Source organism: Muntiacus reevesi, chromosome 9, assembly GCF_963930625.1.
Source record: "Muntiacus reevesi chromosome 9, mMunRee1.1, whole genome shotgun sequence".
NCBI lineage: Eukaryota > Metazoa > Chordata > Mammalia > Artiodactyla > Cervidae > Muntiacus > Muntiacus reevesi.
In genome coordinates, this window is record NC_089257.1 from 44594120 (window position 1) to 44608242 (window position 14123).

The following is a 14123-nucleotide window of genomic DNA, read 5'->3' on the forward strand; positions in this document are numbered from 1 at the left end:
GAAAAATAGTCATCATGGGGTTGAAATATTCTGTGTCACCTGGGTTGTGTGACTAAGCTGTGAATCTGGCTCATGGGGAATGGGTATGCTTTGGGAGAGTGGAAAACCAAGAGATAGACCCTGGATTATGGTAAATATGCCAGTGTAATGATTACCTCAGAGTCAGTCTACTATTATTCAGATACTGATATTAACCTCTCCCCTTAAATCTGCATGGGCTTCATTTATACAATATGACTTTTCTATTAATAGTTCTACAGTGGACACTACTTGCTTGAGCAATGCTTCAGTGTAAAGGATAACCCAACAGAGGTGGTGCCTAAAGAGCTGACTGAACAGTTGGCAAAATCTTCTAACTTCTTTGACTCTTCCCCAACATCCACTGTCACAGAACTGCTCAATGGGTCTATCCAAAGATAAATCAGAGATCATTTCCTCACACTGCCTTCAATAGTGCTGCTATAAGACACCTAGTCTTCATTTGTTAAAATGTCACTCCTGGTGGGGAGGGGTAATTTGGGAATTGGGGTATACACACTACTACACATTAGAAAACCCAAGGACCTGCTGCATAGTGCAGGGAACTATATTCATTATCTTCTCATAACCTAATGGAAAAGGATCTGAAAAAAATAAGATATTTAGAGACACATTTATGTATAACTGAGTCATTTCGCTGTATACATGAAACACTGTAAATCAGTTACACTTCAAAAAGATGAATAAAAGAATCTGAAAAAAGAATATATATTTGTATAACGAATCATTTTGTCACAGACCTGAAACACTGTATCTCAACTATACTTCAATAAAGTTTAATAAATTGATAAAATTTCACTGATAGCCCTTTGTAACTTGGCTCTACCTCCCTCTCCAGCCTCATCTGTAACCACAGCCCATGATATAGTGATACCTAAATAGTGTTCATACTTGCACACAACAGACTTTCTATACCTCTCTATGCTGTGATCCTGTGGATCTATTGATTTTCCCTAGAGTCCTCTTTCTTGTACTTCCTGGATAATTCCTACCTAGCCTTAAAGATTCATCTCTTCCAGGAATCCTTCCTTGCTTCCCTCAAAGCTCAGTTTGTTGCCCCAAGTTTCCATAGCATCTTGTGCATAAATCCTGGATTAACAGATTTACCTTATTGTATAAAAATTATAACCTATGCCCCATGCTACTGTGAGGGCAGGGATCCTCTCTAATCTTTATGTCCCTGGAATCCAGCATAGTACAGAGCAAAAAGCACCACTAATGTTGATCTCATGAAATTGAACAGAATCTTCCTCCTATTCTTGCTCTCTAGAGCTCTCCACTTCCAAGTCCTATGCTGGATTTCCCCTCCACCCCCACGGTGATCCTGGCCTATTCGTATTTTCCTGCATTGGGTCTGTGCCTCACTAATTATAGATACTAGTCCAAGTAAGGGGAGGGTGGGGCTGCTGATTTTCTCTGAGTTGTGAGTAAGGCTGAATATTTGTCACATGCCAGATTCATGACCAGTTTTGCAGAACTGCCTTTCTCCACAGCCCCTCACAGAAATCCATGGAAATAAGGACAGCCCAGCTTTCTATAACTGTGCTAAGAAATTCAAGTACCTAGAAGAGACTTAAATGCCCAAAGGAAAAGAATCATGTTCTGGAGACAATCTGGCACAAGCTAAGAAAGAAGACAGACTACTCCTGGGGACTTCTGGGCATCAGCCCCAGTGGCATAAGGGCATCTGATTTTTTAAAATTTATTTTTTAATTTGGAGGAAAATTGCCTTACAATGTTGTGTTGGTTTCTACCATACAACAACATAAATCAGCCATTGTTATACATATATCCCCTTCCTCCTGAGTTTTCCTCTCCTCCCCCTATTTCACCTGTCTAGGTCATCACATAGCATCAGGCTGGACTCTGTTGTTATATAGCAACTTCTCATCAGCTATTTCCTTTACACATAATAGTGTATACATGTCAATACTACTTTCTCCATTCATCCAATTCTCTCCTTCTCCCACTGTGTCCACAAGTCTGTTCTCTACATCTGTGCCTCCATTCCTTCCCTGCAAGTGGGTTCATTAATACCATTTTTCTAGATTCCACATATATGCATTAATATACGATATTTGTTTTTCTCTTTCTGACTTACTTCATTTTTTATAACAGGCTCTAGGTTCATCCACATCACTAGAACTCAATCAGATTCATTCTTTTTTATTGATGAGTGATATTTCTAGTCATGGCAATTAAAAGGAGAAAAAGTAGAAGCAGTGACAGATTTTCTCTTCTTGGTCTCCAAAATCACTTCAGATGGTGACTGCAACCATGAAATTACAAGACACTTGCTTCTTAGAAGGAAAGCAATGACAAACTTAGGCAGTGTATTAAACAGCAAAGACTTCACTTTGCCAACAAAAGTCTGTATAGTCAAAGCTATGATCTTTCCAGTAGTCATGTATGGATGTGAGACTTGGACCATAAAAAGGACTGAAGAATTGATGCTTTCAAACTGTTGTGTTGGAGAAGACTCTTAAGGGTCCCTTGGAGAGCAAGCAGATCAAACCAGTCAATCCTAAAGAAAATCAACCCTGAATATGCATAGGAGGAATTGATGCTGAAGCTGAAGCTCCAGTACTTTGGCCACCTGATGTGAGGAGCCAGCTCATTCGAAAAGACTCTGATGCTAGGAAAGATTGAAGGCAAAAGGTGAAGAGGGCAACAGAGGATGAGATGGTTGGATGTCTTCACTGACTCAACAGACATGAACTTGGGCAAACTCTGGGAGATAGTGAGGGACATGGAGGCCTGGCATGCTGTAGTCCATGGTTTGCAAAGAATGGGACACAACTTAGCGACTGAACAACAACAAAGGCAATACATCTGATTATACAGCCCCTTCCAGGCAGAAGTATCTCTTGATCACTTGGGACAAACCAGACCCCAGTTTTCTGTCTGAACTTTTCCTGGTCCAGAGAGGGATTTGTTTATGATCCTCATGTTGAAGAAGCTATTATGTATAACCAACTGGATTTTTGTACTTGGGTTTGGACTTGGATTTTGGTCTGAAGTTGTCTCTCAGAGCTTACAGGCTTGTTAGAGACACTGAAATTATGATCTTAATCCTCACTCTAAGTCTTGCCCCAACATACAGTTAGAGGAACCTGGTGAAAGAGTAGAGGGTTCTGGATAATGCCGTAGAAGAGCCACGAGTTAGGTCAAGTTTTGCCAGTAATCAGAGGAGGTGCTGTTCTTAGACCCTTGGGGTGTAAGTTAAGCTGTGCCATGGAAATATGTCTAGGCCTTCCCCAGGACTGACATCTCCTCGAATTCTTTAGGGATGAACTGGATAAGATTGGTGGCTTATAAACAAAAGACACTTGTTTCTCACTGTTGTGGAGGCAGGGAAGTTCAAGACCATGGTGCCAACAGATTCAGTGTCTAGTGAGGGTCCATTTTCTCATTGTAAATTCACATTGTGGAAAGGACAAAAGATCTCTTGGAACCTGTTTTATAATGGCACTAATTCCATTCAAGAGGGCTCTTCCTTTATGACTTAAATCACTTCCCAAAGGCCCCAACTCGTAATACCGTCCATCTTTTGGAGGTAGAATTCCAACATATGAATTTAGACAGGGGAGTTCACAAACTTTCAGTCTATAGCAAGTTTGTGTTACCAGAGCTTTTCCAAAAGTATAAAGCAAGGAAATATCTTCCATCTTCTGCATGTGCATGCATGCATGTGTGAGCCAGTGTACCAAAAAGTCAAGGGTAGATGTCTCCTGTTGACTGTCTGAGAGACAGTTATTTATTAATTTCATACCCTAGAGACTATCATCATGTCCCGCACATCCTATTTTCTTTTCCCAACAAACCCTGATATACAATTGGAGAATCACATGGTTCTACTGAATCTTACTGTTATAATTTTAGGAGGGAGGCACATAACCTCTGCTAGGCCAATGATAGTATCCCACCTCTTTATCTACATTGAATGGTACCAATAGGGCAAATAAACCAAGCTGATCACATCTGAAAATATCTGACAACACTTTTCAGGCAAGGTGGACAAGATGCACTCTCTTGATTACAACAGACCGGTTCCACATAGGAAAAGGAGTACGTCAAGGCTGTATATTGTCACCCTTCTTATTTAACTTAGATGCAGAGTACATCATGAGAAACGCTGGACTGGAAGATGCACAAACTGGAATCAAGATTGCCGGGAGAAATATCAATAACCTCAGATATGCAGATGACACCACCCTTATGGCAGAAAGTGAAGAGGAACTAAAAAGCCTCTTGATGAAAGTGAAGGAGGAGGGTGAAAAAGTTGGCTTAAAGCTCAACATTCAGAAAACTAAGATCATGGCATCTGCTCCCATCACTTCATGGCAAAAAGATTGGGAAACTGTGGAAACAGTGTCAGACTTTATTTTTTGGGGCTCCAAAATCACTGCAGATGGTGATTGCAACCATGAAAATAAAAGACGCTTACTCCTTGGAAGGAAAGTTATGACCAACCTGGATAGCATATTCAAAAGCAGAGACATTACTTTGCCGACAAAGGTCTGTCTAGTCAAGGCTATGGTTTTTCCAGTAGTCATGTATGGATGTGAGAGTTGGACTGTGAAGAAAGTTGAGGGCCAAAGAATTGATGCTTTTGAACTGTGGTGCTGAAGAAGACTCTTGAGAGTCCCTTGGACTGCAAGGAGATCCAACCAGTCCATCCTAAAGGAGATCAGTCCTGGGTGTTCATTGGAAGGACTGACGTTGAAGCTGAAACTCCAATACTTTGGCCACCTGATGCAAAGAGCTGACTGATGTTGGGAAAGACTGAGGGCTGGAGGAGAGGGGAACGACAGAGGATGAGATGGTTGGATGGCATCACTGACTCGATGGACATAGGTTTGGGTAGACTCTGGGAGTTGGTGAAGGACAGGGAGGCCTGGCATGCTGTGACTCATGGGGTCACAAAGAGTCGGACAAGACTAAGCGACTGAACTGAACTGAACTGAACTGAACTGAATCTGACATTAAACCCATCTGATGGTTTCCTTGAAAACGAAAAGAGATCATTCTGTCATTTGTGAGACTGCACCCAAGTACTGCATTTCAGACTCTTGTTGACTATGAGGGCTACTCTGTTTCTTCTGAGGGATTCTTGCCCACAGTAGTAGATCTAATTGTCATCTGAATTAAATTTGCCCATTCCAGTTCATTTTGGTTCACTGATTCCTAAAATGTTGATGTTCACTCTTGCCATTTTCTGTTTGATCACTTCTAATTTACCTTGATTCATGGGCCTAACATTCCAGGTTCCTATGCAATATTGTTCTTTGCAGCATCAGACTTTACTTCCATCACCAGTCACATCCACAACTTGGTATTGTTTTCACTTTGGCTCAGCCTCTTCACTCTTCCTGGAGCTATTTCTCTTCTCCAGTAGCATATTGGGCACCTATTGACCTGGGGTATTCATCTTTCATTGTCCTATCTTTTTGCCTTTTCATACTGTTCATGGGGTTCTCAAGGCAAGAATACTGAAGTGGTTTGCCGTTCTTTTCTCCAGTGGACCATGTTTTGTCAGGACTCTCCACCATGACCTGTCTGTCTTGGGTGGCCCTACAGGGCATGGCTCATAATTTCATTGAGTTAGACAAGGTTGTAATCCATGTGATCAGTTTCGTTAGTTTTCTGTGATTGTGGTTTTCATTCTCTCTGCTCTCTGATGGATAAGGATAAGAGGCTTGTGGAACCTTCCTGATAGGAAGGACTGGCTGTGGGGGAATCTGAGTCTAGTTCTGATGGGTGGGGTCATGCTCAGTAAATCTTTAATTCAATTTTCTGTTGATTGGTGGGGCTGTGTTCCCTCCCTGTAGTCTTGCCTGAGGCAAAACTATGGTAGGGCTAATGGCGACCTACTTCCAAAGGACTTATGCCAGCATACCATGGCTCCCAGGACTGTTGTATTCAGTGGCCCTGATCCTGAGGCAGGCCACTGTCGACCCATGCCTCCACCAGAGACTCTCCTGTGGTCTTTTCTCCTAGGTCCTGAGGTGCACAAGATTTGTTTGTGCCCTCCAAGAGTCTCTTTCCCCAGTCCTATGGAAGTTCTGTAATCAAATTCCACTCACCTTCAAAGTCAAATTCCTTGGGTGTTCTCAGTCCCTTTGCCGGATCCCCAGGTTAGGAACTCTATTGTTGGCCTTAGAACTTTTGCAGCATTGGTATAATTGTTCTTCAGTTTGTGGGTCACCTACTTGGTGGCCCCATGGTGAGGCTAATGGTGACCTCCTTCAAGAGGACTTATGCCACATGCCGTGTCTCCCAGGTCTGCTGTAGCCAGAGCCCCTGTCCCCAAGGCAGGCCATTGCTGATTCATGCCTCCACAGGAGACACTCACTCAAAAGTAGATCAATTTCCTAAATTTTTTGTAATATCCTTGATCCTTTATTCTTCTGTTACTGCCTTCTTTTGTGAATGGATGATTTTCTATAATTGTATGCTTTGATTAACTTGTTTTATCTTTCATGAATCTATTTTAGGTTTTCACTTTGTGGTTACAGTGAGGCTTACATAAAAGATGTTATATAACAGAAACTTTTATATTAGCAAAAACAACTTTAATTGCATTAAAAATCTCTACACTTTACTCCCTCCTCTTACATCTTTGATGTCACAAGTTACCTCTTTTCATATTGTGTATCTATTAACAAATTATTAGTTAATTACAGCTATATTTAATACACTTTTCCTTTAACATTTATACTAGAGGTCAGAGTTTGACATATAACAGGAGTAGAGTGTTCTGATTATGACTATATACTTGCCTTTACCAGTATGTTATTTATTTTATATGTTTTTAGGTTACTAATTAGCATCCTTTCATTTCTGCTTGAATAACTTCTTTTAGCTTTTATTTTAAGGCAAGTCTAGTGATAATGACTTCAAAGGACATCTTTGCCAGATACCATATTCTTGGTTGTCTGATTTTTGTTTCCTTCAGAACTGTGAATATATCATCCCATTGTTTCCTGCCCTGTAAGTTTCTGCTAATAAATCCACCCTTAGCTTTAAGGGAGTTCCCTTGTAAGTGACAGTCCTTTTCCCTTGCTGCTTTTAAAGATTCTCTCTTTATTTTTGATTTTTGACAGTTCTACTATAATGTGTCTTGGAGAGGATCTCTTTAAGTTGATTTGGTTTGGTGACCTGAATGTGCTTTATGAACTTGGAAGGCAAAATCTCTCACCAGATATGAGAAGTTCTCAGTCATTATTTCTTTAAGCAATCTTTTTTTCCCCTAACATTTTTATTTATTCCCCTTTAACAAAAAACAAGTAGAAGAAATAATACAGGATTAAAACTGTAAAAGAAGTTAATTGGCAGAACACACATACATACAAAAAAACCCAGATAAGAAGACGAGCACATTTACAATGAGAAAACACATATAAATTATGGTAGTTTGTAGGTTGTATGAAATTGTTAGTTGCTCAGTTGTGTCAGACTGCTTGAGAACCCATAGACTGTGGCCCATCAGGCTCCTCTCCAGGAGTTCTCTAGACAAGGACACTGGAGTGGGTAACCATTCCCTTCTCTAGGGGATCTTCCCAACAAGGGAACAAATCCAGATCTCCTACATTGTGGGCAGATTATTTACCATCTGAGCCACCTGGGAAGCCCATGAAACATTAAAAAGAAGTCAAATATGCCACATGGGTGCCACTGTTTATAGCAATAATAAAGGGGAGAAAACAACACTTATTTAGGGACAGATATGCCACAAAGTCCAGGTTTTACAGCATCAGTGCAATCAGTTCACAAAACTATATTACAGTTAATTAGTTTAAGAACTGTTTATAAATTCATGCATGAACAGAGGTTCATTTCTACAGATTTTAACTACTCCATCTATGGGGACCAAAAACAGCCAGTGTTACCATAAAACGAGGCTCTTGAGGCTTATCTTTAAAAGGCTTATTCTGGTCTTGAAAAACTAGTAGGATATGATTATTTTCCACTGAAATGAATCTTGACTAAACACAGAAAGTCTTTTGCCTTTTATTGGCTCGTCTTGGAGTGAAGGTTGTAGACATGACTCTTAACCTTAGTTCCAATTGGATGAAATTAAAAGGGGGCTAAAAATCCCAAATAGCAACTTGTGTAAGCCTGTTACTGAAAAGTCTTTAAGGATGTACTAACTTCAAGTTTAAGTGAAAGGGAGTAAGAGTTCTAAAAGTTCCTGTCAGATTCCCCATTTAGGAGGAAGAATCAATGTTTTCTACAGACTGCTAAATTCTGCACAATGGAGAAACCAACACATGCAAGGGCCTGGAGTTAATTTCATTCTATCCCATAAGGCTTCTTCTCCCACACTAAACAGACGGAGGAATTAATCTTAGTTGGTCTTTTCATCAGAGGTGGTAAATTTGATCTTTGTATTCATGAAGTCAGACAGCTTTTTAAAGCAGACTATGGAAGCAGATAGTAGAACCAGCTTTCTTTAGTCACAGACAAGTATCCTGTATCCAGCTAAAGCAAAGATCAACTTGAACAGTTATCCCAAGTCACTGTTAACTGTACAAAAAGGTGAAGTTCACTATTATATTATTTTAAAAGTAAGAGCTCAATTAACCCTTGAGTGACAAAAAACCAAGAGGTACTGACAAATGAATTGTCCATATAAGGTCAGCTGGTGAGAACACACCCATGAAGACACTGGACATAAAGCCTTACTTGGAAAGTTGGAATTTCTACTAAGAGCAGAGTAGGAGACAGAAAAGAGCTACTTCTGTACTATTTTAGTTTCCAGACACTGTTCCCAAGGACAATGTATACCCCATTAATCATACTGAATAAAGCAGATACATTGTTCATTTTTCTTTTTGGTTTGAGAAGCTTGTTTTCTCTCTCTTTTGCCATTCCAGTGGGCTTTGAAATGATTCCATGTTGGTTCAGTCCAGGAAGTAAGAGTAAGAAAATCACTATCAGGTAGGTGAGAAGGAAGTTGTGGATTTGCTGTCCCACCCAAGCAACTGCGGCAAGAAAAGTGATCATGGTCTTGAAGTACAGTTTAAGCTTTTCTTCCTTTAGTGTAAAGAGGTGTTTCTACCAGCCTACAGCTCTGCATCAAGTTTTTACTAGATTGCTACAATTTTCATGGAATCTTTGCTATTGCTCAGTGGTCCAGTTACTGGAGCCAAAAATTGTAGGTGCTAGAATGGGAACAAGGTAGTCAGCCAAGCACAAAAATCATAACTGAACAGGAAACACTAGACAGAACAGATGGCTGTAAATAGTAGATAATCAGAACCACTAAAGAAACGACACCCATGATGGCAGGTGGACACCATTCCCATTGGAGGACTTTATCTGCCATCAGCATCACTCCTCCCCATCCTTGCAGCTGTTCTTCCAGATTTACAATCTCTGCAGCCAGCAGGTTGGTGCTGTGATTATCGTCTTCTGCCATCGTTCTCGAGGTGCTGCTTCAGGGAGTGCAAGATACCCATCCCCCAAACTGATCTTCCTCAGAGTCCCCCATGGCACCCCAGCACCTCTTTAAGCAATCTTCCTGCCCCCTTGTCCCTTTCTTATCTTTCTAGGAGTCAAATACCTTACAGATTATTTCTTTTAATGGTAATCCATAGATCACAACAGAATCCCTGGTAGCTCAGTTGGTAAAGAGTCTGCCTGCAATGCAGGAGACCCAGATTCGATCCCTCGGTTGAGAAGATACCCTGGAGAAGGAAATGGCAGCCCACTCCAGTATTCTTGCCTGGGAAATCCCATGGACAGAGGAGCCTGGCAGGCTATAGTCCATGGGGTAACAAGAGTTGGACACGACTGAGTGACTAAACCTACCTACATAGATCACATAGGCTTTTCTCATTCTTTTTCAGTCTTTTTTCCTCTGTTTGGATAAATTCAGAGTTCATGTCTTTTGACTCACCTTTCTCTGCTTGACCTGTTCTGCTGCTGCTGTTCTTTATTGCATTTTCATGTCGTTTTTATTTTTCAGCTCCAGAATTTCTCTTTTTTTCCCCTTCTTCTATGGTTTCCATCTCTATTAAATGTTTCTCCTTTTAATGTATTGTGATCCTGATTTTGTTGAATTTTTTCTGTGCTTTCCTGTACCTCTCTGGGATTCCATAAAACAGTTACTTGAAATTCTTTTTGGTAAATCACAGAACCCCATGCCTTTGGGATCCATTACTGAGAAATTATTGGGATCCTTTGGTGGCATCATGTTTCCTTGATTTTTCATGTTTTAAAGTTTTGTACTGCTGTCTTTGCACTTGCATAGCAGTCACCTCCTTCAATTTTTACTGCCTCTAGAAAGGAAATACCTTCTTTAGCCCTGTTAGTAATTCTGAGGACATGTCCGCTCAATGTTTCTTGCTCCCTCTATTGGCAAAATTATTAATCTTTCATGCCTTCTCCATCCTGCAATGCCTCAGGCCGGGTATTTAGAGACTCCATTTTGCTTTTCCAAGGTTGGAACTAAGGCTCAAGTTTGTGGACTCTTGACTACAATATGTTAGCCTGAAGTTTTAGGCTTGCTTTCTGTACATGCTCACTAGCCATCTGCTAAAGCTTGCTCTTGCCATTGCCACTGGGGGCTTGCACAAGGAATCAACCACAGGGTTGAGGGGCAAGAAGTACAGGTGAGGTGCATGGAGTGCTCGGGGTGCCTGTGGATTGGTTGGGGGTATCCACAGGTGACACATCACCAGGGACTCATGGCTAGGGTCCTTGATGGAGTCTGCAGTGCAGTTAGCAGGATCTACATCCCTTTAATGGTCTCCAAGAGTCCTATAACCACTCTCCCAGATTCTTTTTTTCCCCCATTCATGCAGCTCATAATTTAATACTCTCTTTAGTGTGGATAGGGTGAGAGAAAAATGGGTTCAGGATTTTGGCAGAATCCTGCAGAGCTAGGGAAGGGTACTCACTCAGATCTTCTCAATTCCCCCTGCAGGAGAAGCATGCAAATCAACATGAAAGAAAAATGGTTGCTTTTCTACATACTAACTCTCTGAAAAAGACTGTAAGTAAACTATCCTGTTTATAATAGCATCAAATGAGTAAGATACTTAGAAATATATTTAAACAGGGAAGTTGAAGATCATTACTGAAATTTATAAAACACTGATGAAAAGCTGAAAAAGAAACAAATGGAAAGAAATCCTGTGTTCATGGATTTGAAAAATTAATATTGTTTAAAAGTCCATACTGTGGGCTTCCTGGTGGTTTAATGGGTAAGAATCTGTCTTGGAATGCAAGGGACTTGGATTGATCCCTGGTCTAGGAAGTCCACAAGTCACTGCTACTGAGCCCACACATTGCAACTACTGAAGCGTGCCTAGAGCCTGTGCTCCACAGCAAGAAAAGTCATCCAACACTTACACTGAGGTAAATACTATTCTAGATCCTGAGCATATGGAAATGAACAAGATGTGAACTCTCTTCTTCAGGTGCTTCCATTGAGAATAGGGTAAAGGCATAAACACATTCCAGTATAACAACAATCGTAATAATAATGTTAATAACTATTGTAATTTCTTCTATTATTTTTTGCTGTTTTTGTTATCACTACAGCTGTTACTATTTCTATTTCTACCACCTAACAGTATTGGAACACATACTCTGTGCCAGGCATATATATAACCTCAAGTAATCATCACAGCTTATGAAATGGCAGTCATGATGATGTAGATGCAGTAACAAAGCAGAAACAGGTTGTGAGGAACTCCTTCAAGGTCACACAGCTACTAGTGGAGGCCCTATGCAAAACCAAGCTTTCTAGCTTCTGAGTTTGTGTTCAGAGCTATACCTGCAAGCTGGCATCTTTTGCCTTTTAAAATGACTTCTACCAACTAACTTATTGCTTCACTTTAAATTATTTTCCCCTCTTGCTTCCCCATATTCATTTTTACTGGGATAGGTTTTCTAATAAATCACTTGAATATGAATCTATGTCTTTGGCTTGTTTCTGAAGGACCTAAGACATATTGTCCTCTACATGGTTAAGAAATTGTGACAGTGACTTGCCTAAGTCTTTGATTGATTGATTAATGTTTGAAATAGTTGTAACTATGAACAAAGTACTATAGGACATTGATACATTGATATTCATTTTGAGCTCTAAGTTATAATCACATTTATTGGGAACTTACTATATTCTCTGTTGTGATTTCCCAAGGAGTTTCCTTGTTGAATATTCTTGCTATGAATGCTCTCAGATGAGACTATCTCAACCTTTCCATGTATTCATAATAAAATGTTACTCAAATACAAAGGAATAAGGATTTTGAGAGTGGCAGTATAACATAATAATTACTTATAAAATATTTATGTATACCTCTGTCCTAAGTGCTTTATGTAGCAATTCATTTATTCTTCCCAGCAACAACATGTATCTTTTACTGATAGGGCACTTGAGCATAGAGGGGCTAATTTATATGCCCAAGGTTTCACAGGCACTACTGCTACAAGTATATAGGTATTAATAATTATCATGATACTATCAGTACTCACACTTTCCTTAACTGTTCAGTTCGGTCCTGTGCCACAACACTACCATAAAATGCTGAATGGCTTTTTCAGACCTTACTGAAGAGTTAGAATGATTAAAGGGGATTGCAACTTTGCAGGAAGAAGAAAAAATTAAAAATTGTCTGTTTCATATGTCTTTTCCCATAGTCTAAGGAAAAGCATGCCAAACTTTAAGGGTGCCAATTTTTAGACACACCCCCATCTTAGTCAGCTTAGGCTCCCCCCTAACAAAACACCATAGACTGGGTGTCTTAGATAACAGAAATTTATTACTCATAGTTTTAGAGCATATAAGATGAAGGTGCTGGTTCAGTTCCTGATGAGAGCTCTTTTTGTGGCTTGTAAAGGGGTGACTTCTTGCAGTGTGCTCACATTACTTTTTTTGGTTCATCATCATGGGGCGAGGAGTTTCCCTTCTTATAAGGGCATTAATATCAGCCTGAGGACCCTTCCTTCATGAACTCATCTCACCTTAATTACCTCCCAAGGCTTCCTCTCTAAAGCACACTGGGAATTAGGGCTTCAATGTATGAATTTTGGGGGGGACACAGACATTTAGCTCATAACATAACTCATTCCATTGACTTTCTCATCTATATCCTATGTCTCTGGGAGAGACCTGATTGGAAAGTTCTTACTGATAATTTCTATCTTCATTTAAGCAACTCACCTCTTATTCATTCGTTTGATCTTGTGTTAGAATTCATCACCCTTCTAGCCCCATTTGTGCAGGACTTGTGCTGTCTTCTTTAACTTACTCTGGAAATCCCTTAAATCTGTTGATGTGGTGACCTCTAACTTCTGTGTCTCTATAATCCCCACTTTCAGTGACTCTGAGAAGTGCATTCCACTAGCTATGTGAACCTCACCTCTATTGACTTAACAACTCAGGTCACATTTAATCCCTTGACTTACACCTGGGCCCAGTGTCTCCGTTTCATTTTTTTGTTGTTGTTCAGTGGCCCAGTCATGTCTGACTCTTTGCAACCACATGGACTGCAGCATGCCAGGTCCCTGTCCCTCACCATCTCTTGAAGTTTGCCCCAACTTCATGTCCATTACATCAGTGATACCATATAGCTATCACATCTTCTGATGTTTTCTCCTTTCTCTTTAGTCCATTGATATTTAAAGTGATTATTGGTGAGTATGAACTTCTTGCCATTTTGTTACTTGTTTTCTGGTTGTTTAATAGTTCCTCTCTGTTCTTTTCTTCTTTTAGTTCCTGTGGCTTGACAGTTTTCTTTAGTGGTATGCATTTGTTCTTTTCTCTCTAGTTTTTGTGTATCTATTACAGGTTTTTCATTTGTGGTTACTGTGGGGTTTGTATATGTTGACTTATGACTGTGTCCACTTGTTCAAAACAAGTAATCCTTTACATTCATACACATTTTAAAGGATCTAATATTTACTCCCCTCTCCAACATTTTGTGTTTTTGCTGTTCTATTTTACATCTTCGTGTTTATCCCCTTACTGACTATTGTAGTTATAGTTGTTTTTTACAGTTCTGTCTTTTAATCTTTTTACTAGCTTATTTAAGTGATTGATCCACTTTACAATAGCATACTACACT

General features: G+C 40.0%; 1 pseudogene; it reads right to left on the reverse strand.

The window, feature by feature from the left end:
- The window catches only part of LOC136175896 (ADP-ribosylation factor-like protein 6-interacting protein 1 pseudogene), a 34705-nt pseudogene extending 25242 nt beyond the window's left edge, over positions 1 to 9463 (reverse strand).
- Between the last annotated feature and the right edge of the window lie 4660 nt (positions 9464 to 14123).